Source organism: Chiloscyllium plagiosum, chromosome 14 (genome assembly GCF_004010195.1).
Source record: "Chiloscyllium plagiosum isolate BGI_BamShark_2017 chromosome 14, ASM401019v2, whole genome shotgun sequence".
In the NCBI taxonomy this organism is placed as follows: Eukaryota; Metazoa; Chordata; class Chondrichthyes; order Orectolobiformes; family Hemiscylliidae; genus Chiloscyllium; species Chiloscyllium plagiosum.
In genome coordinates this window covers 30,374,773-30,402,737 of record NC_057723.1, presented here as the reverse complement: position 1 = coordinate 30,402,737, position 27,965 = coordinate 30,374,773, and the positions used below count along the sequence as shown (strand labels likewise).

Below are 27,965 nucleotides of genomic sequence, written 5' to 3'. Positions count from 1 at the left end.
CTGTAACCGTCTCCAATCTTGAATGGTTCAGTTGCCACACCAGGTAGTGATACATCCAGACAAAATGCTCTTGATGGCGCACCTATAAAAGTTGGCAAGGGTATTTGCTGTTGTGCCAAATTTCCTCAGCTGCCTGAGGAAGAAGCAACATTGTTGGGCCTTTGTAACCAGTGCATCCATGTGGAGAGTCCAAGAAAGCTTGTTGTGGATGACTACTCCCAGGAACCTGACATTCTCCACTCGTTAACAACACAGAGGTGGAATGAGTGGAAAGTGTCAAGCTCCTGGAAGTAGTCATCCACAACAAGCTTTCTTGGACTCTTCACGTGGATACACTGGTTAAAAAGGCCCAACAATGTCTCTTCTTCCTCAGGCAGCTGAGGAAATTTGGCACAACAGCAAATACCTTGCCAACTTTTATAGGTATACCATCGACAGCATTCTGTCTGGATGTATCACTACCTGGTATGGCAACTGGACCATTCAAGATTGGAGACGGTTACAGAGAGTGGTGAACTCGGCCTGGACAATCACAAAGGCCAACCACCCATCTATAGAATCCATCTACCAGGCCCGCTGTCAAGGAAAGGCCGCCAACATTCTCAAAGAGCCATCCCACCCTGGCAATGTTTTTCTACAACCTCTACCATCAGGGAGAAGATACAGAAGCTTGAACACATGCACCAGCTGGTTTCGAAACAGTTTCTACCCTACTGTTGTTAGAATACTGAATGGTCTCACAAACTCTTAACATTCGCCTGTGTTTTTGGGGTTTTTGCTGCTGTTTACCTATTATTTACTTATCTATGCTACTTAACTCTGTGATCTGCCTATATTGCTCGCAAGACAAAGCTTTTCATTATGCCATGGTCCACGTGACAATAAATTCAAATTCAAATTCAAATTCAAATTCAATTTCAAATTCAATTAAACTATCTTAAGCTGTTTCATCAACAACATTTTTTCTGCCTAAAGGTCAGAAATGAAGATATCTATTGATAATCACATAATGCTCAGCACCATCTGAAATGCAACTCTTGTTACTGAAGCAGTCCATTTCCACATACAGGTACAGCAAGACATGGACAACTTCCAGCCTTGGGTCAATAAGTGGGAAGTAACTTTGGTGCTGCAGGCAATGACCAGGTCCAGCAAGGGAGAATTGCTCCTTGACATTGAAAAACATTACCTGTTCATTGAACAGCATTGCTGAATTTCCCCCAATCACTAACACCCAATATGTTGCCATTCCCCAGAAACAGAACTGGATCAGCAATGTAAATATTGTTGTTATGAGAGAAAATCTTATACTGGAGATTCTGCGACAAGTAACTCATTTCATGCCTCCCTAATGCCTGCCCACCATCTACAAGGCACAAGTCAGGAGTGTGATTGAAGTTACTTCACTTGCCGGGTGCAACTTCAATAACATCCAAGAAGCTTGGTGTAATCCAGGACAAAACAGTCAGCTTGATTGGGACCCCATTTGCCTCCAACATTCACTCCCTTCACCAATGGCAACAATGTCTACTATTTATAGAATTTACTTCAGTAACTCATCGGGGCTATTCCAAACCTTTCAAACTCATGATCTCCAGCACATAGAATGGGACCACCATTTCCTCCAAGTTCCCTTTAAGCCATACATTGGAACTATATTACTATTCCTTCACTGTCGCTGGGTCAAATCCTAGAACTCCCTTCCTAACAACACTGTGTGTGTACTGACACAACATGGACTGAAACAGTTCAAGATAACAATTCGAGAAGACAAATCACCATCTTCTCCAGGGTAATTAGGGATGGGCAATAAATGCTGCCTATATCCTGTAAAATAATTTTTTTTTACAATGTCAAAACTGTTTTGCATTCCTCAAACCTCTCTATTCATACCAGCCTGCTTTTATACCAGCATGGTCTAGACACCAGAGAGTAAACCAGTTACTTAAAAGATTAGCATTTTATTAGAAATGAAGAACGCAGTAGACTGTGGCAAATTTTACTTACTCAAAAAGTATGGGACACACCCATGCAGCTCCTCCACATTATTCAGGATGAACAGCTGCAATCTCAATGTGCACATCGTTCGATAGCCAAGAATCAAGTCAGGGCACATATTCTAAAATAGAAGAGCATTGGGATACACAGAGGCAGATTACACAATTGCATATACACACAGCATATAGACATTTATTTCTAATATACTTAGACAAAACACTCTGTACACAGTCTTAGGCAAATGGGGCATAGGCAGAAAATAACCAAGTAACATGTAATAACCAAGTAATGTAAGGGAAAAATTGAAAGTGCCCACTTTTAAATTTATCACACAATCTTGAGCTGAATGTTGCCCTCAAATTGATACCAGGCCAAATTATTATTTATGACTGTAAACTCCAAATATGAAGCAATTCAAATACACTTTGTTTGAATGTGGTAAGGGGAGGGAATTGTCTTTTTTGTTATTGTCCTTTTAACAGAGCGAAAATCAAATATTTTGGTGCATCAATGATAATCAAAATTCATTTTTATAAATATTGACATTACTAATACCCAAGGAGAAATCTAATAGCATTTTGTGAAAGAGTGAAACAGGTTCAAGAGACAAGAACATGAGAAAAGAATTCAAAGATAATGCAGAGAGCATTCAACATAAAGGACTGGGAGCCAGGATCTGAAAGAAGCACAAAGAAAGAAAGTACAGAATTATTCTGATGCAGCTGATTGGCTGTGAATAGCTTTTTACAGCTTGACTGACAGCATACTCAGAATCTGGGGTCTGTATAAGGGCGAATGAAGTGAGTGCTTAGAACAGCTCAACAGTAACTCGACAAACCATTCAACCAAAGCCATCATAAAGGAAAGGTAAATATCTTACTAATATAATTATTTAATGACTCCTTCATAACAGTTGAAGTGAAAGGTTTAGGATAAGCAGTGCTGATAATTATGTTAACAGGAATTATATTTGTTGTTACTGGTGTATGGCAGAGTATTGAATCTGAATGGGCAGTGTGGATGAAAGGAGTAGCTGGGGTGAGTGGTTGCAATTTGTGTCTTGATAGTAATTATATGAGTTCAGTACCTAATCTGATTGAGATAGATCTGTGGTTTCAGTTTACAGATGATTCCAGGTAAACCTGATGGGAGTTTCAGCTATTCTTTTCATTACAGGCAAAATAATGTTTGTAGTATTCATTGAAAATGGAAGGTATTGTTGAATTCAGTCCCGAATCTTGCAATTCTATTTAAAAAGAATATTTAACCACTTGGAGGTGACAACAATTCTAAGCAGGCAAAATTATGAGCATAAAACATCAGCTAAATTTGGGAATATCATTGATTTAATTGTTGTAATTCAGTGGTTCTCTATCGGTCTAAATTCACTTTCACACCACAACTATCCTGAACTGAACAACAAACCTTTCATTCCATGTCAATAGTTAAAAATCTTGGTAATATATCTCTTCTTAACAACTAAACATTAAATCCAAATTAAATAAGAGATTGTTAAAATCATCACCTCAGTGACTCTAAAGTATAAGCATCATCTTTATGTAAAGGATAGTAAGATTGACTCCTTGTCTGTGCTCAGGGATAGCTAATATCAATCAATCAGGTCGGTTGTAGAACCAGCATTTTTGTGAACACAATTAAGCAAGGTGGAAATCAAAAATGAATCTGCTGTTGAACCATATTATAAGTACTGGTGCATGGATAATTGTTGAGGTATTCAAAGGTATTGGATGAGTATTTGATTAGAAATAACGTGCAAGGAGAAAAAGTAGAATTTTGGCAATAGTTAATGGTAATCATTTGAAAGACCCAGTGCAGACATAGTGGGCTGAATGGCCTCCTCTGCACAGCAGCACTTTTGCGATTGTGTGACGATAGGAATAGAATAAGCCTTGTCTGTGATGCCCTCTGTAGTTGAACATCCAATAAAAGTTTACTGTTAAACCTTGTGTGAATCAACCCAAAATGGCCATAATTACAAGACAGCACATTGTTTTTGAAGCATAAGGCAGGAAAGAGGAGACAAGACTATTACAAGAAACGATGCAATTTGAAAGAAATTTTTGAAACATGCATATAATAGTTATGCTCAATTGATGGAATTGTTTTTAATGATAATATATTGTTTATTCACTAAATCATTCCTATCTATAATTTCTTAGTTTTAAATGAAAGTTTTGCAAACTGATTCTTGTTTTGAATGTGGGACATAAGGATTTAAATTGTTGCAATTTCTTTTGCACGTTGCTTGCACTTAACAAAGCATGGCTCTTCTAGATCCCCCAAAATACTTCTAAAAATTTGTCTGATTCCTTTTATCTTGAAAAGGCTTCCTTTTGCCGTCAGGTCAGCAGGTTATCCAAAAGCAAGTTATGAGAAGGATTCTTTTTGTAAAAGGACCTATTGGCAGTGTCTCTACTTCTGGTAGGTTGGGTTCAAGTTCCAACTGTCCCAGATTACATTATATGTCTGAGCATGTTGATTTTTTTTGAAAGTCCATAACAATTCAGAGCTTGTACTCAAAAGTTGGCTCAATACTGGAACTTCCTGTGCAGATGGGTGAGAGTCAAGGAAGAAGATGCTCTTCCAAAGGAAGTGTAACAAATTGGTGAACAAGATGTAGGTTAAACGTGTACTTTATGAAGGGGAGCTGCAAAATACACATTTAAGGTGGTACTTAACCATATGGGCAGGAAAAGCCTTTGATTTAATCTGTGCTTTCTTTTTCCAAGAAAAGATCTTGGCCAAATGAAATACTAAAATGAAAATGCTAAAATAAACCACATAATTCCCAGACTGAGAAGTGGCGAAAACAACCAAGATTCCCTTTCCTGATCAGCATCTAGACATCTGGTTAGGAAGTGCACTACTGTGGCCATTGGATCAGGTTAACATCAGATTGAAAGGTATGATACTCTTCCACATTGCAAATTGTAAACTAACACTCTTTGCACAGATTTAAAGAACAATCATTGGGATGAGATAGTGGGGAAGTGTTGGTGCCTATGGAAACAGCCAGGTCCTTTCAATTGAGTGGAAAGATCGAAGAAAAATGCATAACCAGCTGCTACTATTCCATTCCTTGTGCCAGCCAGTTGAAGTAGATGAAATTCATTATCAGTAACTGTGCAAAAAATTGTAAGGTGTAGAAATCCCATTGTCCTGCCACATTGATTTTCTGGTAAATTTAACAGGACAAATTGCAACCCAAAGTACCTAACAAAACAACTTACCAATAATTATCTATCTGAGTCACACTGCTGACATTGGAAAGCTAGTTGCAGGACATAATTAAAGAATCTTCAATGACTATACACCAGAGAGTGGTTCAGTAATGATATCTGCCTGTGTAAGCGTGTAGCCTGCATTCATACATTTTGATTAGCTTTCTGTTGCAGCTTTTAGCACAGTATTCTGAAAACGTTTTCCAAACTGGACCAGAAATAATTGTGCTCTTTGCATAAAAGGTCAAATATAATATTGTACAGCTATTGCTTAGTTTGTTGCAAATGAACTAGTCTTGTATGGTTCCTGCATAATGCTATTTTGCAAATAAATTAATTCACCTTAAAAAAAAACATTTGTACATGGGGCATTACCAGCTAATTAAATGTGTGTGCTTATCAAGAAGGCAAGATACAGAATCAAATTTAAATTTATAAAGTGGTTGTTTAATGCTGGGTCATTTTGAATTGGCACATAATTTTGTTTTTAACAGAAAGCATTCATTCTGACAGGGAAATTGTATAAATTATTAAAATAAATAAATTTGACTTTGTAAAGTGTGTTGAAGTACCAAAGCTATGCAAGGAGTTGAAATTTAGTTTAACTACTTTCCCACTAAAATTATTATGCAAGTAATAGCCACAGATGTTCTCAAGTATAGCCTTCGTATGTTCAGTAGAAAACTGCAGGCACCCCTTAGAAAGATGGCATAACTTAGGGGTATTTAAAACTCATGCCTAGATGTTCCAGAGGATGAGCACGGAATCTTCTCTGAAATGCAACCTCTTTGCTTCTATAACATTACACAGACAGCAAGTCAGGATGAGGCATAGGCAATTCTTCACAAAGAAAGACATAATGTCAGCTGTCAGGAGAACTTTGCAGAAACCTAGAAGATGGTTCAATGCCAACCTTTCTTAGTCACAGAGGAGAGAAACCATCGTGAAAAGGAAAATGTGAAAACACACGCTATTTTCATCTCTTCAAAATATGGCATATCGTCTAGCTGCAAAATAGGTGTTATATTTGAATTAGGTTAACAACGAATGGAAAATAAACAAGTGCCCTGTTCAGATCATTCTGTCAAGAATTAAATTAAAAAGCATAATTGTCATGATTCCAAATGAATAAACATTACTGAAATTACCTATGCTTTAAATAACTATAGTCAAGTTTCATATGAAAAATGTCAAAAACATTAAGATTAAAAAGAGTTCATACTTGTGTTAAATGTAGTAGTTACTGTAATCATGGATATCAATATCAAAAACAAAACAAATGCAAATGTTTCCAGCTACAAATGTTTTTGCTGTCACAGATGAGTCTGAGAGTACCTAATCTGGTACCCTAGTGCTCAGAGACCAATAAACCTTATGTAATTATGTATCGCCTGTCAGTCGGGTAATGATTTCATTACATTCAATAATCTTCCAGCGAGAATTATATTGTACAAATCGATTGAGCATATTGTTTTTTGAAGGCTGCCACAATATGTGCCTCTCACTTAAAAAAGACTCAAAATAGAACAAAATACCTCTGGCAACTCCAGGCAATCTAGCCATATGGAGGCAAATTACTTCAAGGCTGTAATCTTATTCCAAAATTCAGATGACAGCTATAAAATGTTCCAACTGTTGGCTCTGATGCCTACAAAATCAGAAATATGCTATTAAATTATAGCTTCAAACTTGCCCTTACTACACAAGCTCTTTAATTAGGTTGCAGACTGTTACTTTTCTTCCCTTTTTTGTAGAACTCTCTCCTAACAACAAATATTAATTGTTATAGCAATGTACCATTTGAACCTTTCAGTTGCAAATAAGTTATACCTCCCCTCTCCAATCTGCGAATCCATTTTCCTTAAAAGCTGACAAAAATATAAATACTTACAAGTACAACGGAAATGTGACAAATAGGTGAACTCAATTATTTCGGTGTCAAAATGCCTTTTTAGGCCTATTCTTGGTGTATAAGTTACCCCCAACCCCATTTACAGCCAGTAAATGCTCGTTCAGGGCTATACTGTAGTTAAATAAAACATTGATCTTGGATTACCAGCTCTGACATACATGTTTAGATTAATACTTGCCTATAAGTTGGTGCTTGGGATCAAGCAGCGGGTACAAGCTCTGTTGCCAAGGAGAGGGGATGAGATTTAAGCCATGTCCGCACAGAGATGACCCCAGCTGGTGACTGATGAAGTGAAATAGGTTCTCCTGTAAAAATAATGAGTGTTACTCTAGTTTCAAGCTCAAAATCATAACATTTACCAACTCGTCAAAACACTGCGCTGCGGCAAGGAAATTCAGTGTTATTGAGAAACAAGTGCTAGAAATTTAGGAGAAGGAATCTGCCCTGAAGATGCCTCAGACCAAATGGCCGTGATCCAGAGTGGGATTCCCAAAATGATTTCGGAGCAGAACAGACTCCGGATGAATTCAATAACATCTTTACTTTGGCTGCGGAAGATGGTTTTTTTAAACATTATGATTGTGGTTCAGACTATCTTTGTATAATTATTTCACTAATAAAACATATCACATCAATTTAATTTGGATTACTGGTGGGTTTTTTTCATATTTTAGGATGGTGACCACCTATACTATCAGCAACAGTTCACATTTTTTTACACAGCTGACTGGTAGTGTCTTTACTGCCGGTCTAGAAGGTCCAGGTTCAATCCCACCTCCAGAGATGATGACCATGGCATGAGCCATATCACATTGAAACTGCATATGGAGCAATGATATTGTCCGTGTCTCTGAGCCAAAAGGCCTAGATCAGGTCCTACCTACTCCAGAGGTGTAATAACATCTTTGTGAAGGTTGACTAGAAAATATCTTGAAGTGGACCTCCATTTTTTGAAGGATTTTTCAAAACTTGAATGCTCGTTTTATATATAGTAAATTAAACATTCAAAATAAGAATGTCAAAAGGCTACCTCCTGATGATTAAAGGCCTGATAACCACTTGCTCGAATGGAAGAAAAACACCAAGAGATCTGACAATGTCTCTTTCATTACTGTTGTGGAAGATAGCCATTTCACTGGTTATTTATGTTCTACAGAGTCTGAAAATCATGAGGGGCATGGATAGGGTAAATAGATAAGGCCTTTTCCCTGGGGGGGGGGCAGTCCAGAAATAGAGGGCATAGGTTTAGGGTGAGAGGGAAAGATTTAAAAGGGACCTAAAGGGCAATTGTTTCATGCAAAGGATGATTTGTGTATGGAATGAGTCGCCAGAAGATGTGGTGGAGGCTGGTACAATTACAACATTTAAAAAGTATCTGCATGAGTATATAAATAGGAAGGGTTTAGAGGGATTTGGGTCAAGTGCTGGCAAATGGAGCTAGATTAGGTTGGGATATCTGGTTGGCATGAATGAGTTGGACCAAAGGATCTGTTTCCATGCTGTACATCTTTATGACTCTATAATCCATCATGATTATGTAAAAGTTGCACAATCACTTCTCCTAACTTTTCTTCGTGCTCAAAGATGAATAGAATGCCACAGAAATTCCTGTCAGTGGCAAAGTGCATTGCTGCTGCCAATGAAGATCTTTGCAACTGAAAATATTGCCTGTTTCTTCTGGGATCTTCCAATTCCAGTCGACAAAGAAATGAACATTGCAGCATCCAGAGGATGGAGCAATATTGCAGAAAGGAGAAGGCACACATCCATCTACAACAGCAGCTGCTATATTCAGGTAAATTTCTAAAGGCCCAGTCTTGTAATGAATGAGTGTTGGGTTTGTGAATGAGTGAGTAAATGGGAAGATGGTTGAGGTCAGTAGTTGGTAATTGGGTAAGTGGGTAGTCAGGTCAGGGATAGCCAGGTGGTCAAGAATAGTCAGGTTGTGCTGGAGCCATCTGTGGATGGGTATTTGGGTCTAGTTCAGATGGTCAAGAGAATAGACTGGCGAGTGTGTGGTTGGCTGTAGTTGGGAGGGACTCAGGTGGTTTGCGAAGTTGTTTCGGTTATTTGGGGAGTAATTGGGTGGGTGAAGGTAGTTTGGTCCAGTTGAAGATCATTGGATAGTCCAGGGGTTGTAGTCAGGTGCGCAGCTGCTTGATTGAGTTGGGAGATAGTTGAGTTAGGTTCAAGGTTAGTTGGTTTCTTGCTTAAGAGGTGGATAGTTGGATTGACTCAGGGAGTATCTCGGTGGTCAGGAGGTTGGGCAGGAGATTAGGTGTGTAATTGAATGGTTAGTGGGTTGGATAGTTGAGGCAGTGTTACCCAACGCTTTCATCAGGATCTTAATTTTGAGCATTTCCAGGTAAGTTGTGCATATCCATCCTACGTCTCCACTCTAAGTTCAGGGCAGATACATTCAAGGAAGGTCCTGAACAGTGAGGAGTCAGCACATCAAAAGTTTATATTTCTGGACAATTTCCAAGTGCCCTGTCAGGACTTTCACAGGACCCTACTGCGCCATCCAGATGCTGGGAAATTTAAGCCAATCTTGCCCTAACGATTCAATTGTTTTAAATATTTCTGAGTTGTTTTGTATTTTTGTCTCATATAAAATAAAATTGTTGATTTGGCTTGTGTTGCCTCTTTGAGGAGAGTCTGTTATTTACGTGTTCCCTCATGATAACTAGGAGCAAGCAATCATTCAGAATGTTTACCACTGATGCTGATTCATTAGTTTCCAGCCTGTGTGTACCCTTTATACTTCTCTTCCCTGATTACATGCTTAATGTTGGAATACTATTTTTACTATTTCCCTTTTGGTCTCTGCAGTTACATTTATATAAAATTCTCTTGCCATTCTGATCAATTTTTAAAATAATCCATCCATGCTCTTACATTAATTTCAGCGAACGGTTTCTCCTATCTCCCTTTAATATTTGTAGAGATAACTTTTCCTCTTTTTCACCTTTAGTTTAGGTATTGCTCTTTTCTGAGATATGCTAGCTAAGTCTTAGTTTACTAATTGTAGTCATTTATTAATCCTTCAGACCCAGTATTGGTTCTTGTATAAAAGTATTCTACATTACCCCTGCTGAAGTGTTATTCTTCCCACTCAAACTGCTTGAAAAGCTTCTTCATATATTTCAAGTTATCCCTCTGCTTGTTAAACCTCTTCTTTGTAATTCCCAAGTGCAGCCACAATACTCCTTCAAGAAGATGTCACTTTCAACTTTCTAATATTTTCCAAATATGTATATTTTGCCTTTGCTTTCAGTGTTGTGAAAAGATAGTATAAATTTACTTCGCCTCAATAGAGTGTAAAAATGGCAAATGCTATGGAACATTCTGCATCTAAACATTTTGTTATTATTGCTTCAAATTATACTTTTAGGAATATTGGGCTCTGCATCTTTTTTGGCAATCAAAATGTTGATGCCTTTCTTCAACAAATAATCTTTCCAACATATTTTTTGCAGGTCTAGCCTAGCTTCTCACATTTGGTAGTCTTTGCTAGTACTTAATCTTTGATTACATTAGACCTTTTGAATGAGTGCATTCTTTCTCGCATGGAAGTGGTCACCAATCTCAGGAAAACACATGCACACCCAACCGTGATGCAGTATCTAATGGCTGTGTCATAGCTTCCATCGCAACTCAAGAACAAGAGTTGATGCTTGGCTGCTTAGGAAGCTCAGAATGAAGTCACATAAGCTCAGACTGTTACCCTATTAACAAAAATGTTTGCCAAAGTGTTCAAAGGGATTTGTGGGTTTTAACAGAAGTTCAGCACTCTGTCCCCTAATGTCTGTGCAAAAAGTACTGGAAACATGTGTGCAAGCTGTACATTTCTTGTGCAAGCAAAATAACTCACGATGCAGTGCAACTAAGCACTGAAGATCTGAATTTTGCAGCCGATATATTTTAATGAAATATTTCTACAAGGGTGTAGATGACATAGTACTTTCACCAAGCCAATCAGAAAACCTAAATCATAGGGTGAATTGTCTGGGTTTACACAGCCAGCAGGTTTGGCCACCCACCCATGGTGTCCATTGAGAAAATATGACTTTCAATCCACTTGAGGGTTCTGGTTGACAGTACAAATTCACAAAACAACTCTACATGTCCCCATTCTCTGATATCAACAATGGTTCAAAGGGTTACACTCTTGTGTTTGTCCAGGAAGGTTGTGAACTCTGGCACACCAAGATTGTGGCAGTGTCAGTGAGGTGGGCCCAGCAGTGAGTGATGGTGTTGGAGCGTGATGACTTTGACATTGGTTGGTCCAATGCAGGTGGCGTTGGTGAGCCCAGCTCAAGACTCATGGCCGAGGCAAGGATGATCTGGACATTTTCATTTCCTTTTCTTCCTCTTTTGTTAATTTTGGCTCTTGTTTGTTATTCTAATTATTGTATTCTACAATGGTATCGGAAAGTAGTGACTCTCTATGTTTTGCACTGTACTCGTATACTCTTGTACTCAGGTACATGTGATAATAGAATCTAATCTAACCTTTGCCATTTCTCCAATTAAATGAAATCCAACTTTGAACATCCACTTCAAGAATGCCAATGCATCACATCGAGATCACCCTCCTTTCCAAAGCATTAAAAGTGTTTTTGTAAACACAATGCCAAAATGTTTTGGTGTATTCAATATGTCACTTCTTGAAGTTAAAGTGCTGCTCCACATTGAATTACATACTAACAGCATTAAATTCATTTTGTGATGAAGTCAAAGCCAGAAGGAGATATTAATTATACTCAATGATAAACAGTAATAATAAACCCAGGTCAAGTGTGATAACTTGAATAAGAAGCACAGTTCCTTTTAACTCATTCTACTCACAGTGCTCCTTTTAAGTAAATTTAATCATCACATCTTCAAGAAACTTTCCTTACTCTACAGAGTCTCTGTTTATTATGTCTTCTATTTGCTCTTACAGGGGTAACAATGATCATTTTCTTTCCACAATTAGTTCAACAATGTCACCTGATAACTTGATCCTGGAAAGGTTTAAATTACAACAATTCAACTTTATAAAGCACTTTTTGCAGTAAAGCACCCAGAAGCACTCATCACATTATTAATGAAAATTTGACACAAGTCATCTGAGAAAATATTAGGGCAGATGGCCAAACACTTCATCATTGAGGTAGAGTAATTAAAATCAGGGTTTGCATAAAAGGCCAAAATTGGAATAGAACAGCATCCTGAGGATTGTGGGGAGAAGCAAAGATGAGAAGGGGTGAAGACATAGAGAGATTCAAAAACAAGGATACAACAGGAGCAGCACGGTGGCTCAGTGGTTAGCACTGCTGCCTCACAGCACCAGGAACCCAGGTTTGATTCCAGCCTCGGGTGACTGTGTGGAGTTTGTACATTCTCCCTGTGTCTGTGTGGGCTTCTTCCAGGTGCTCCAGTTTCCTCCCACAATCTGCAGATTAGGTGAATTGGCCATGCTAAATTGCCCATAGTTCAATATGGGGAATGGGTCTGGGTGGATTACATTTCAGAAGGTCGGTGTGGACTTGTTGGGTCGAAGAGCCTGTTTCACCACTGTATGGATTCTACACAAACATTTAAACTGAGGCGTTACTGAATCAGAAACCAATGTAGGTCAGCAAGCACAGCGATAGATAATATCTGTTTAATACTTGGTATTTAGATTATGGCAACAGAATTTTGGATGATGTTACATTGACAAAAAGTGGAAGATGTAGGCCAACCAGGAGTGCATTGGATAGCCAGTGCTATCTCTAAAATGAAAGTGAATTCTTCATAATGAGACAATGCAGCAGCTTTTGCTAACATGGGAAGAAAACACATCATTTTTGAACTTCTCCTTTCAAACTGATGTGAATGAATTGTTTTCTCTATCTTTTCTATAAAAGGTGATGCACAAGAATCATTTCCTGTCATGGGAAAATATGAACAGGAGTAGGCCTTTCAGCCCATTGAGCCTGCTTTCCATATCGTATTATCATGGCCGATCAAAGTCTTCAATGTCTTTCATACACACTACCTCATAATCCATTAAACCATTGGTAATCAGTAATCTATCAATCTCTACCTTAAACATAAGCAAAGACTAAGATACCACAGATAGAGAATTCCAAAGTTCACAACCCTCTGTGTAAACAACAATCTCCTCATTTTGGTCCTCAGTGGTATCCCTCTTGTTTTGAAACTGTGCCCTCTGGTTCTCTAACCAGGGGGAAATATCTTACCTGCATTTATCCTGTTAAATATCCTTTTAAATATTTTATAGTTTAATGAGATCACCTCTCACACTTTGAAATTCTACAGAATGTAGGCCCAAACTGCCCAATCTCTCTTCATAGGACAGTCCGCCCAATCCCAAGAATAGGTTTGCTGAACAGTCATCGCATTCCTAATAGGTGAGCTAATTGCATAGTGGTACTTTGGTGGACCCTGGTAATACTCTGGAGACCTGAGTTTAAGTCCTGCCATGACAGATGGTGGAATTTGAATTCAATAAGAATCTGGAATTAAGAGTCTGACGTTGACCATAAAGCCATTAGCGATTGTTGGAAAAACCTAACTGGTTCACTGATGGAAGGAAACTGCCATCCTTACTGGTCTACTTGTGACTCCATGCCCATAGCAATGTGGTTGACTCTCAACTACCCTCTGGGCAATTAGGGATGGGCAATAAATTCTGGCATAGCCTGTATTGCCCGTGTGCCATGAATGAAGATACAGTACTCTAGTTGCAGTCTAATCACGATCCTATACAATTAAAATGGACTTCACTACTTCTGAACTCGAATCCTTTTGTGATCAAGATTAACATTCCATCAGCTGTCTTGTCAGTAGTGGGATATACAATGCTTTAGTCACAAGTGACACTTGAGGGAAATATTGTGTTGGGCAGCCGTTGTAAACCCTTTGGTTGGATCTAGAATGGGAAGGCAAGTTATGAAGTTAATTCTCAAAGAGCAATTGAATAAGATAGTTGATGAGAACAAGAAATGGAGATGATAGCTGTGCTCTAAGATAGCGACAGATACCACAATAATTGTAAATTGAGAGAGAGGAATATGCAGTGAGACCCATGAGTCCTCAGACACCAGCTGATGAAGGTAAGTTTGCAGGTGCAGCAGTTGGTAAGCAAAGGGAATGATATGTTGGCCTTCATAGCGAGAGAATTATTGTACAGGAGCTGGCATTTCCTGCTGCATTTATACAGGGCCTTGATTAAGACCACACCGGGAGTATTGTGTGCAGTTTTGGTCTCCATATTTGAGGAAGGATGTTTTTGCTATTAGAAGCAGTGTAGCAAAATACTATCAGACTTATTCCTGGGATGACATGACTCACAACCTCACAGAGGTTGAATCACTTAGCATTATATTTGCGGAAGCTCAGAAGAGTGAAAAGGATCTCACAGAAACCTCAAAACTTCTAACAGGAGTGGACAGGGTAAATGCAGGAAGTGATGTCCCTGATAGTGGGCGTATCTAAAACCAAGGGTAACAGTCAAGGATACAGGATAAACCATTTAGAACCGAGATGAGGAGAGAGGGGTGAGCCAGTGAAATTCATTATCATAGAAAGCAGTCGTGGCCAATATATTGTATGATTTCAAGAAGGGATTGGATATTAACTTAAGTTTAAAGGGACAAAAGAATATGGGGATAAAGCAGGAACAGGCTCTTGAAGTTGGATGATCAGCCATGATAATGAATTGCAGACCAAGCTTGAAAGGCCAAATGGCCTAATCTTATTCCTGTTTTCCATGTTTCTATGTAATTGATTATATGAGAAGAGGTGGCAAAGGGACAGAAAAAGCTGTGGTTTACTCTTGAGGAATTGGAGCTGGTGTGTAATAGTACAAACTATTAAGAACTCACTTTGCTGTCTTCCATAATTTTGCGCATTTCACGAACAATAAATAGAAATTGAATCCCACGCTTGGTGGACATTTTCCATTTGCTTCAATATCCTTTACATTATTGTCCCCCAATACTTTCAATATATCATCTTGTCATTTTCAAATAATATAACTTTTAGAAAAAGACAGATTATCTTTCTTTGTCAAATAAAAGACTTTCTCAATGACTGTTCATGAAGATGCAGTTCGGTTCAAAACAGACAGGCCTTTTTATATGATTTGAAAGCAGAAAAACTACCTATAATTATTTCTGTTTCTTTTCTTACTGAATTGCCCATGTACCATTTAAAATAGAAAATGAAAACATTAGTAGGTGAAGACAGCAGCTTTTAATATTGACAGAGATTCTTTAATGAACCAGGAGTATACTCAAGTGTAAGGCAGTGATCTGTACATCAATGTACTGGTCACTTTTGTTAAAGGGTACTAGAAAGACTGTAATTTTCTAATCTTGCAATACAGAGTGCTTTGTATTTCCTTAGCTATCCCTCACCAAAGTATTATTGGCTGTTTCTTTGAATAGGCCTATAGTGCTGTGTGCTGGTGGCATAAGCTAATGGGAGCCTTTTTGAGGCAGGTGCACATGTCAGAAGCCTCAAAGAGAGGAAAAGCATTATTTTGTTCTTTAAACTGAAAGAAAAAGAAAAAGTAAGAAATCATGGCCATCAAGGTAGTTAGGCAGTTAGTATTGTCCCACTGCAGTCTTTTGCCACCTAAGTGCCTTCTTCGTTGCACATAAGACCATGTTTTCTCTCACTGGTGTACTTTGCTGGTGCTTCAGTGACAATGATAAAAGGCCGCGTGGCCGCTTTCCTTCTTAATCAGGTGGACAATTTGTTCCTACTCGGTGTGTTCTCACTCTGTGCCATGTGTCAGGCTTTCAGCAGTTTCATTGACAGACCATTGCTAAACTTTTGCTTACTGTTCCTTTATCCATTGTGTGGTGAGGTGCTGGAATTGATTTCCACAATACTCAACTGGCTTCAACTTTGTGCAAATATTTGAGGGATTAGAATTATTTTCACTGCAGCAAAGAAAGCCAAAAGGCATGGAATTCTTAAGTAATTGTTAAAATTTTGTTTGGATGAATAGGAATTGGTGGTTGACATTTTATTAACTCTTGTGGGAGAAGAATTAGGATTTTTGGGAGACCAGGGGACTGTGGATTTTTTGTTTACATTATGAAGCAAAGGTACAATTAGCAAAGAAGGCACTAAACATCTCACTTAATATTTAGGAATAAAAATTGATTTTGGAAAGTGATGCAAAATAGGTGATATTAGGTCGTCCACTTATCTTACATTCAGTTCTATTGAACATTAGATGCTGTAAATAATTTCTTCCCAACAAACTAGATCATTTCACAACTCCCTACATTATACTCCATTTACTAGTTCGTTCTTGCTTAATCAACCTGTCTCATGCTTTGAAATGTCTTCATGTTATCTTCACCTTGTGTGGACCTTGTGCAATATCTTCAGAAAATCCAAAAATATAAGTATATGCCTGTGGAATTCACTGCCACGGAGCGCAGTGGAGGTAGAGATTGATAAATTTTTAATCTTGCAAGGAATTAAGGGATATGGGGAGAGTATGGGTAAGTAGCATTGAAATGCCCATCAGCCATGATTGAATGGCGGAGTGGACTTGATGGGTCGAGTGGCCTTATTTCCACTCCTATTTCATATGGTCTTATTGTCTTATATTACACCCAGTGCAATATAACCTGTCTACCTTGTCAGTTCTATTCTCAAAAAAACTCAAATAGACCTGGTTCTTTTTCCCCAAAACCATGTTGACTCTGTCTAATCATATTATGATTTTTATTTTGTGCATTTGTTACCCTGTTCTTACTAACTGATCCTAACATTTTCCATCACTCTAATCTTCTCCACTTCTGAAACTTTACTTGAGCTGTCTATACTTCTGACTCTGGCCTTTAGTACATCTCAAATTCCTGTACTTTCTGCTGTTCAAGTCTTATACTCTGGAATTTCATTCTTTAACCTTGCTGCCACTTCAGCTGATGTTTCACTTTTAAGATCCTACTTTGATCAACTCTTCTAATGACACCTTTTTGGGATATTTTATCTGTTTACATTTATATATTTTTCCATGTTCAAAGGTGTCAAGTGAATAAAAGTTGTTGTTAATCCTGTCCCTATGCCAGTCACGTAGCTGTTCTGTAGTGTTGTATTACATAATAGCTCTGAAAGAGCTAATGTTGGAGATTGCGTTAAACACCACCTGATCTGAGAACGTCATCCAATTTTAGGTGGAGAATGAGGAGACCAGCTTGAGATCCAGAATGCAAAAACACATGGCACTGTGGAAAATGAACTGGGAATTTTGTCAGTGCCTTGATGAACATTCCTCCTTCAAGCAATGCCAAAAAAAAATTAATTGGTCATTTATTGCTATTTGTAGATGTTGTATCTGTCTAAACAGTAAATGTCACTGTGTAGTGATTACTTGAGTTGCTTCTATTAAAATAAGGAATGATTTAAAAGGTAAATGTATCTGTCTCCTTCCTTTCAAAAAGAAAGCTTAGCCCTTCTGAATAATCTTGTAACATCGAAGGTTATCCAATTTTACACAATTAATCAAACCTAACAAATTATGTTACTTCAGCAAAATTTCTGCCATTATCACAAGTATGTATATATTCTTTTAATCACTTTTAAAATGATGGGAACTGCACAATGTTTGGGGTGGCACAGTGACTCAGTGGTTAGCACTGCTGCCTCACAGCGCCAGGGACCTGGATTTGATTCCAGCCTCAGGCGACTGTATGGAGTTTGCACATTCTCCCCGTGTCTGTGTGGGTTTACTCTGGGTACTCCCACAGCCCAAAGATGTGCAGGTTGGGCGAATTGGCCATACTAATTTGCCCATGGTGTTCAGGGATGTGTAAGTTTGGTGCCTTAGTCAGGGAAATGCAGAATAATAGGGGAGGGGAATGGGTCTGGTTGAGTTACTCTTCGGAGGGTTAGTGTGGACTTGTTAAGCTAAATGGCCTATTTCCAACCATAGGGATTCAATTAACTGTCGAAAGGCTGTTTCACACATACATTTCTCCATGACAGATTGGAAAGAGTTCTGAGAAATTTGGTAAGTAATTTATAGCCTCTGTCGGAGATGACATAGATTTGCTTAAGAATGACAAATTCCATTTTGGCTGGAATGCTTTTTCCTTTTGCCATGCATTTACTTCCAGTTTTTGTCTTCTCCTCCACAAGTTTTTAACCCCTGCATACATTTTACCAAGGTTTCCATTAATACTGTTCTTTGTGTTAAACTGACTTGCTGCGTTCTCCTGCATTTTACAGGAAAGGTTTCGTGAAAAATAGAAAGGGTTTTGGCCTCCTGGTGCTCTGCACTTGAATTTAAATACCAAAACCACTTAAAACAAAAATTGCTCTCCTGTTGGCCACTTACATTGTTGAAATAAATGCCTCTGATGCACAGAATATGCACATTATTAATAAGCATGAGTTTGAAGATTACTAATTATCTAGGGGGACTTTTTATCTTGCAGGCAGCAACATCTTAAAGTCCATTAAGTGACAACATAAATACAGTTGTAAGTGTCTACTCTATGAGTTCATCACTGTGATATTCCGATGATGCTTTAAAAACCCAGATACTCAGGACTTCCTCTCTGGAATATTAAATGTTGGATTTTAGTACAAACTAAACATACATTTGATAAGATTACAATTTGAAGTTGAATAAACACCAGATATAAAAAGAGTCTTCTTGCTTCAAAGTTAATTCAATTCTGTTTTGCAAATAATTGAAAATTAGGATAACTGTTCATGAAAAAGTGAATATATAAATAATTGAGTGACAGCCAGTTATGGAGACATGAGAATTGGTCCAGCATTGATGGACTGGACAAAAAAAATGTCGGGTAAGCAAGACTGATCAATGACAGGCCTTCAGATGGAAAAGGTTCACGTAAAAACCAAGCATATTCTCAGAGTTACAAAAAACAAAGAATTGCTAATGCTTGAAACCTGAAACAAAAATGGTAATAGTTGGAGAAACTCAGCAGGTCTGGCAGTACCTGGGAAAAGAAAGCAAAGTCAACATTTCAGGTCCAGTGACCCTTCTTCAGAAATGGCAGAGTTTCCTGGATAATAAAGGAAATAGAGGTTAAAATAAGCAGGAAAATCTTTATGACAAATAACAGGCACAAATACTAGAATATGGAGAGAAATTGAATTGGGATGTAATAATGGCAAATGGAAACTAGGAGAAAAAAATGGCAAGATATAAATGGAAATCCAAAAATCTTTAGAAACATTTGAAAAAAGGGTGTTAGTCAAAAGGAATGATGGGGCCAATTAATGACAAAAGGGAAATTTTCTTGTGGAGGCAGTGATCATAGCTGTGGTCTGCTTGGCTACTTTGTTCCTGTATTTACAAAATAAAAGGATGAATTTGATGTCACAGTCAATGATGAGACTGGATAAAAAATTGCATTAAAGGAGGTTCCCAGTAGTTTGTTATTAGATTTGTTAATAAGTCATCCAATCAAAATGGAATGCATTCTAAATGGCTGAAGAAAGCTTGGGTGTGGATGCCAAATGCTGTCTGTACAACTTTTCAATCTTCCTCGAACATTGGAGAGGTGCCAGTGGGCTAGAACGTTGCAACCGTGTGCAAGAAGAGAGAGAGAGAGAGAGAGAATAAACCTAGTGAACAGGCTAATTAATCTCCTATCAGGATGGGAAAAATACAATAAACTATAATCAAGACCAAGATTAGCTCCGTCTTGGAACCTGACTTTGACTCTATTTGCATCATGGCCACTGATTTTTCTGTGTCTGTGAAAGTAACAATGGCATACGAGTATTGTACCCTTTAGATGTGACTGAAGGATACCTGGTAACATTAGATATAGCCAGTCAGTAGGTCAGTGCTACATTAAGTGCAATATAGATTTTATGTTTAAGTCTCTAATTTCATCCAGTTTTGATGTAATACGTGGAGAGAATTTTTATCTATCAGCTAGCCACCCCATGCCATGAATAATACACAGTAAATAGTGGATTACACATTGTCTAGCTGTGGTTCTTTCAAATTATATAATTATAATGACAAGCATTTAAGCTTTGAGTAGTAGTGGTAGAGATTTCTTCTTAACCTTCCCGTATTTGTCTTGTTTCACTATGGTTACAATTTTATCCCCATACCAGAAAAATGTGCAACACCTCCTCATCTATTTCTGTAAACTGTTTTTTTAAAATAAAACCAGGAACCTTTATATTGATATGTTTATCACATACGTTATTGAGTATTTGTAATTTATCATGAACGATTTTTACTGTCACTTCAATTCTCAAGGTGTCTTATGGACTACCAGACTAGCTTTCATATGATTCAGAACTAAGCCCATTATTGAACAAATTTACAATCAGTCAAAAATGAATTGGTCGACATGTCTCAACAGAGAAGCCCTATAGCTTCACACTGATTAATTGCAGTAAAACAAATTTATTTTCAGTCGATTTTAATTTAATTTTGTCAGTGCATCAGGGGAATGAAGTGAAATTAATTTAATGCCACTGTATTCAAACATAGACGACGCTGATTTCAGGTCACTGGTTAGGAGGTACAGGTAATTTAAAATTATTTGTCATAGTTAAAATAATATTTTTTTTCAGTGTTACTGCAAGAGTTGTCAAAACTAATAACCCTACTTTTCAAGAAGCTTGGACCCAGGAGTGTAATTTACGGTGTGAACGCTCAGCAGGTGGACAGTGGACAGTGCATGTGCTACACCCCTACACCCTCCTTAAGGAGTCAGTGTGGGTCCTGTGCCGTTTTGTGACAAGACCTTGTTTATATTAAATTCAGCGAGTTGTCAGCATAAAATGGGCAGATATCTGCTAAAGGATCGGATCTGGAAAGTCAGGTCTAGTGTCGAATAGATACCTTAAAGAGGTGCGGTGCATCTGGAGTAAAATGAAGCACCAAACTTTCCATATTGCATACACCACAAAGGATATTTTCATTTTAATTTGCTCATGGGATCTGGACATCACTGGCAAATCCGGAATGTATTGCCCATCCCTAATAGCCTTTGAATTGAGTGGCTGCACCATTTCAGAGAGCAGATTGGAGTCAACCACATTGTTGTAGATCAGGAGTCGCATGTAGACCTGACAAGAATGGCATATTTCCATCTCTAAGTGAACCAGATGGGTTTTTAGGACGATTGGTCCTAAAACTGACAATGCATAGTTGTTATTAGGAAAGCTTTCAAACTTTGTTGAATACAAGTTTCAACATCTGCCATTGCAGATTTGAATATACATCTCCAGGTCTGGGGTTCTGATCCAGTAATATCACCTCTACACCACCATCTCCCCAAAAATATAAGACTTTAAGACTTTAATAACAACAATCAACTTTCAAAACTACATCCACTTATCACTGACTGCAGTGGATGGTCTTTGTAATAGACACTTAAATAGAAACTTTAACAGCCACATTAGGGAGATTTAAACAATCCTTGGATGATGATGGGATAGTGTACGGGGACAAGCTGAGAATTGTTCATAGGTCAGTGCAACATTGAGGGCCGAAGGGCCTGTTCTGCTCTGTATTATTCTATGTTCTATGTTCTAAATCGACTCACTCCCGAAATCAACAACCAAAGATCAGTGAGTGGAACCAGAAATATTGATGCTGTGAGCAAAGTTGAGAATGATGATGGAATCTGACAATAATTGACATATATTGATGACCTCCTGTGAATTTGCAGTGAGTCCTCTGCCTGCCTGAACCAATATTCACCAAATATTGGAATAGATAGCTTGGCTATTCACCCTATCCATGTCCCTTATGATTTTATAAACCTCTATAAGGCTAGACCTCAACCTGCGACACCACAGGGAAAAACGCCCCAGCTTATTCAGTCTCTCTCTATAACTCAAACCCAGTAGTCCCAGCAACATCCTTGTATATCATTTCTGCACCCTCTCACGTTTAACAGCATCCTTCCAACAGATGGGTTACCTGAATTGTAAGCAGTAACTTATTTAACTTAAACAAAAGCTTTTGGAGTAACTGTTCCCTAATGCATTCTCTTTGGTAATGCTTTGACCAATCATAATCCATTTGCCAGCCTCCTGTTTTTCATGCAATATAGTAAGAAAGTTAGTATTCTTCCATCTGCTCTGAGGAGTGTAAGCCACAAAGCATCAATAGATTGTCTCTTTCTCAGCAATAATCAAATCTATGTCACTGGGGGATGGTACACAAAATCCAGGTTAGATAGGAGTCCATTGCATGTGCTTTATTAAATAATGTGCAAAGGCCTAAAATGGTTACCAGGATCTCTTTGTTCCAGAAGGAAATGTGTTGTAATCCTGAAAATAATAATTGACTCTTGAGATTGCATTCTAGAAGTGGAAAATATAGAGATGATTTGGACATAAGAAAAGGAGGAGGGATATTAAAGTTTGCTGATGCTACCGAATTGAGACATAGATGCAATGAGGGAAAATTCCAAAGATTGTTGAAGGTATAAAGTAGTAGGATGGGTGTATGCGATGCATGCAGAAATATGCTTCTTTAAAGAAAATGTATCCTAAATAACAAAATCTTTGACAGCATGGAGGAACAGAGAGATCTAAGGGTGATATAAGAAAAAATAGACTGGCTTTTATATCAGATAAACAAAGCTTTAAAATAAACATTAGCAAAATAGTTTTCTTAACAAAGTAAAGTGGCTTTTGTGTTTTATAGATGGAAGTCTTAAATAGTGAAAAAGCACTGATGTAAAGTTGAATTCGAAGAAAGAAGGAAACAACAAATGTTCATGTCTCAAAAGATCTTTACAATAAATGTGGCATTGTGATAAATGCAGTCACTGTTGTGAAAAATGAAACACAGCAGGCAATTTGCATAAAGCAGCCTCTCACAACCAGCAATGTGAAAATGACCAGTTATCTGTTTTTGCTAACAAATGAGACATAAATGTCACCATTACACGGTGTATAATTGCCTTATTCTTCTTCAAAGAGTGGTGTTTAATGTTTATCTGAGAGGGAAGACTGAGCTTTAGTTTGACATTTCATCAGAAAGACAGTACATCTGAAACTCAAGCATTCCCAAATACTGCACTCGGCTGGGACTTGAACTTTTAACCTCTGGTTCAGAGATGAGAATGTGAAACAATTAACTCAGCGACAGATAACATGAGGTCCTGGCAAAGTGACATCTTGTGCTTTGCATGTTGCTTTAAATGCTGATTTGTATATTTAAGTAGGTGCCCAGCGATTTCAGATTGGAATGTTACTCAGCTATTTCCTGGCATTCTCCAACTTCTGGCAAGCTGGCTAATAATGTAATGATAAGTAGTCCCTACAATTCGTGGCTCACTGCCACCTAAAACAGGTGCATACAAGTCACCTCTTTTGATTCTGAAGTCTCAATTCTGCTCCAATTTCACCTTGAACAATACTATATTAGAACAGAAGGAGACACAGTGATTTTTGTCGAGGTTCATTCCAAGTAACTCCATGACTCAGGACTCTGCTCTATGGGCTGCTCCCCAGGGTGCACACCAAGACAACCATCAACTGTGTCTAGAGGACTATCAGCTTGGTGAAAGACGCTCTTTGGTCTGCCCGAAAATCTTCATGAGAAAGAAGCTGACCTTAACAGAGTGTTGCAGATTGGCACATTCCAGGATTTAGCACTATATGCTGAGTCATAGAGATTTACAGCATGGAAACAGACCCTTCGGTCCAACCTGTCCATGCCGACCAGATATCCCAACCCAACCTAGTCCCACCTGCCAGCACCCAGCCCATATCCCTCCAAACCCTTCCTATTCATATACCCATCCAAATGCCTCTTAAACATTGCAATTGTACCAGCCTCCACCACATCCTCTGGCAGCTCATTCCATACATGTACCACCCTCTGCGTGAAAAAGTTGCCCCTTAGGTCTCACCCTAAACCTATGCCCTCTAGTTCTGGACTCCCCGACCCCAGGGAAAAGACTTTGTACATTTACCCTATCCATGCCCCTCATAAATCTCTCTAAGGTTACCCCTCAGCCTCTGACGCTCCAGAGAAAACAGCCCTAGCCTGTTCAGCCTCTCCCTATAGCTTAAATCCTCCAACCCTGGCAACATCCTTGTAAGTCTTTTCTGAACCCTTTCAAGTTTCACAACACCTTTCCGATAGGAAGGAGACCAGAATTGCACGCGATATTCCAACAGTGGCCCAACCAATGCCTTATACAGCTGCAACATGACCTCCCAACTTTTGTCCTCAATACTCTGACCAATATTGGAAAGCATACCAAACGCCTTCTTCACTATCCTATCTACCTGCGACTCCACTTTCAAGGAGCTATGAACCTGCACTCCAAGGTCTCTTTGTTCAGCCATGCTCCCAGGTCCTTACCATTAAGTGTATAATTCCTGCTAAGATTTGCTTTTCCAAAATGCAGCACCTCGCATTTATTTGAATTAAACTCCATCTGCCACCTCAGCCCATTGACCCATCTGGTCCAGATCCTGTTGTAATCTGAGGTAACCCTCTTCGCTGTCCACTACATCTCCAATTTTGGTGTCATCTGCAAACTTACTAACTGTACCTCTTATGCTTGCATCCAAATCATTTATGTAAATGACAAAAAGTAGAGGACCCAGCACCGGGCTGAGGGACACACTAAAGTTTGTGGCAGGTGCCACCAAAGCACAGTTGGGAAAAATCACCATCCAGGGTCTTCCTGCTGAAGTTAAATGGAGGTCTGTTCAGTTATTGGACCCTGTCAGTGCCTCAAATGTAAATATAGTGTTGTATATGTAAGAAATGCTTTGAGTTTGGTTGTTCTCCCTATGTAAAGACTGTACAGAATTGGATGTATGTATGATATTTTATGAATAAAGTATATTTTTGAAATTAAAAAAAAGAACCATAACCTCAATATGTATCATATTTACATCTGTTCTGTCGGAAACTTCTATACACTTACATTTTCACAATAAATCAAATGGTATCATTTCCAGTGTATATTTTATGTTTTTTAGTGGTCTGGAATTCATTTTGCTGAATGCATTTTCAGATTTATATCTTCTCAGCCTTTCAAATCATCTTTCAGATATTTTAATTTTGATTATTTCTTTAAACACCATTCAATATATAAAGATTTTATCTAACCTGTTATTTATTACTTTTGTAGCTAGCTAACTGAAGAAGGAATGTAAGTGCAGATATAACTTCAAGCACAATGATATCAGCATTTACAGCCCATGGCATTTCATACGGCATAGTTCTTTTTCCTATATCTCCGGTTAAAATAAACTATGTCACTGATTTGACTATTGCTGAATACAGCACACAGCTTATTTACATATGATAAGTCAACTCAATGTTTCTGTGTGGCAGAGATAACAACATGGAAAATATTAAAAAACTGAGAATTGAAGTCCAGACATCAGATTGAAGTCTGAGTGTAGGAGTTCCAACACTTGTATGATTTTTCTTTCTTTCTTATTTACACCTGGTAATTAAGTGGCTTTACAGATAGGTTAAAATAATGGATTGTTGGATTTTATATAAAACAGAAAACATTTTGCACATCCATGATTCTCATCCCTCGTCCATTGGCAGCCATGCTGATACCTACCAAGATCCCAAAATTTACAGTTTTGTCCCAGTGTTCCATCCGTCAATCACTCTCTCTGCCTAAAAGAAAGCTCCTTGAAGCTTACCTCCATGTTCAAGCTTTTGGTCATTTGTCTAATATCCCCTTCAGTAATTGGTGTCAAATTTATATAATAACTCTCCTTGAGACATTCTACAACACGGAAAGCACTTTATACATGTAGATAGTTGTTGCTGTTGAATGCATTGCAAGCACAGAAAGTAGACCAATTGGCCTTGAAATTTGACAGGGGATTTCCCCATCTCTGACTTTAATTTATGTTGAAGACCAGTGAACCCCATAAGGAAACAGCATTCATGACCAATCAAATTGTTTCTCTTAAGATTCCGATGGTCTGCTGGATGCGTTATAGCCGGATACTAGTGGAACTCCCATGGAATCTCAGGGGAGTTAACTCTATAACTATGAGGATCTATGAGACTGGAGTCTGAGAAACCTACAGGAGACACTGTTGTTAGAGAACTGAAATGACAGGTGATGCATTAATTAAATTTGTTTTAATATTTTAAAAATTCATAAGAGCTTTATAACTAATTTAATTGGTTTTGCTTGACTTTAAATTTATTAATACTTTAGCCACTGGGTAGGACTCAAGATATCAGGCTGCTGAGGTTTAATAATCAGTATTAAAATGTATATTGATTACTTGAAATATTAACAGGAAACCTGATTCTAAGAATTGAAGCTTTAATTTGAAGGTAAATTACTTGGTTTAAACATAAAATAGTGGCTGTAAAGAAAGCAGTTCCTTATTGCTCATTTAAGTAGAAATTGAATGCTGAGCATCACTGCCTATAATACAGACCTGGTCGAGCCTTGTGGTGCAGTGGTAGTGTCCCTATCTCTGGGTCGAGAGGCCTGGGTTTAAGTTCCATCTGCATTAGAGGTATATCATAACATGGCAAAACAGATTGAATAAACACATCTATAGATCTGGTATCACAGCAGCTGTCAGACTGATCTGTGGGTACATTGTTTGGCTGTAGAGTGATATGCTTCATTAAAAGATTTAAGGTCTATTCCAGTCCAAACAGTACAGCAACTAGTGGTAAGATTAATAATATATATAAAGATAAAAGTGTGTTTCCTTACATCCCAGAAAAGTTCATATTGCACTTGCACACTTTATGGAATTTCCTGCCAGTAAAAACACATGGCAATGTCCCAAATAGACACTTTAAATATGAGCAAATGGGGTGGAATGATGTCACTAGCAGTACTGGCAGGGGTACTGCAAATGTGCATTTAACACATGTATACTGAGAGCTTTTGGGGGATGTCAACAGCTATTCGACAGGTAAAAATATAACTGGATAAAATAATTATCTAGTTAATTAGAGCACATTATGGATGAAAGGGCAATGGTTTTTCAGATGCAGTATGGCCAACAGGAAACTGAGAGTAGGCATAAATGAGTCTTTTTCAGATTGGGCAGGATGTAATAAGTGGTGTGCCACAAGGATAAGTGTTGGCACCTCTACTCCTTACAATTTATATAAAAGATCTAATTAAGGGCACATGATGTACGATTGCCAAATTTGCTGATGACACAAAATTAGGTGGGAAAGTCATCTGAGAAGACGTCATAAGGAGGCTACCAAAAGTCAGAGATGTGTTAGTCAGTGGGCAAAGATCTGGCCATGCGGCATGTGAAAAGCTGCGACATTGTTTATTTTGGCAGGTGAAATAAACAGAAGCAAATAGCCTAACTAGTCAGAGACTGCAGAGCTCTGAGATGCAAAGGGATCTGATAGCTCTAGATCATGAATAACAAAAGGCTAATATGCAGATACATCGCGTAATTAGATAAGGTAATAGAATGTTATTATGTACAGTGAAGAGAATTGAATATAAAAGTGAGGGATTTAGTTTCAGTTATAGAGAGCACTAGTGAGTACTGCATGCAGTATTGGTCAGCTTATTTAAAGAAGGATGCAAGCGTATTTGAAGCAGTTCAGAAAAGGTTTACCAGACTAATGCCTGGAATACCAGCTGGGTTGTCTTTTGAGGAATGATTGGGTAGACTAGTCATGTATCTGCTGGAATTTTGAAAGAAAGAAGTGACATGATTGAGCCTAAAAAGATCCTGTGGAGACATAGCAAGGAAAAACAGAAATATTTTGTCTCATGGAAGTATCTAGAACTAGGGCTCATTTAGTAAAAATAAGAGGTTTCAAATTTCAAACAGAGATT

General features: G+C 38.2%; 1 protein-coding gene across 1 annotated transcript in view; it reads left to right on the top strand.

Annotated features, from left to right (window-relative positions):
- Positions 1–2,838: 2,838 nt before the first annotated feature.
- LOC122556592 (neuropeptide Y receptor type 5-like) overlaps positions 2,839–27,965 on the top strand; it is a 59,677-nt gene continuing 34,550 nt past the window's right edge. Inside the window, exon 1 of the mRNA XM_043703460.1 lies at positions 2,839–2,865. The gene's annotated coding sequence lies outside the window, so the exon portion shown is untranslated. The remainder of the gene's footprint in view (positions 2,866–27,965) is intronic.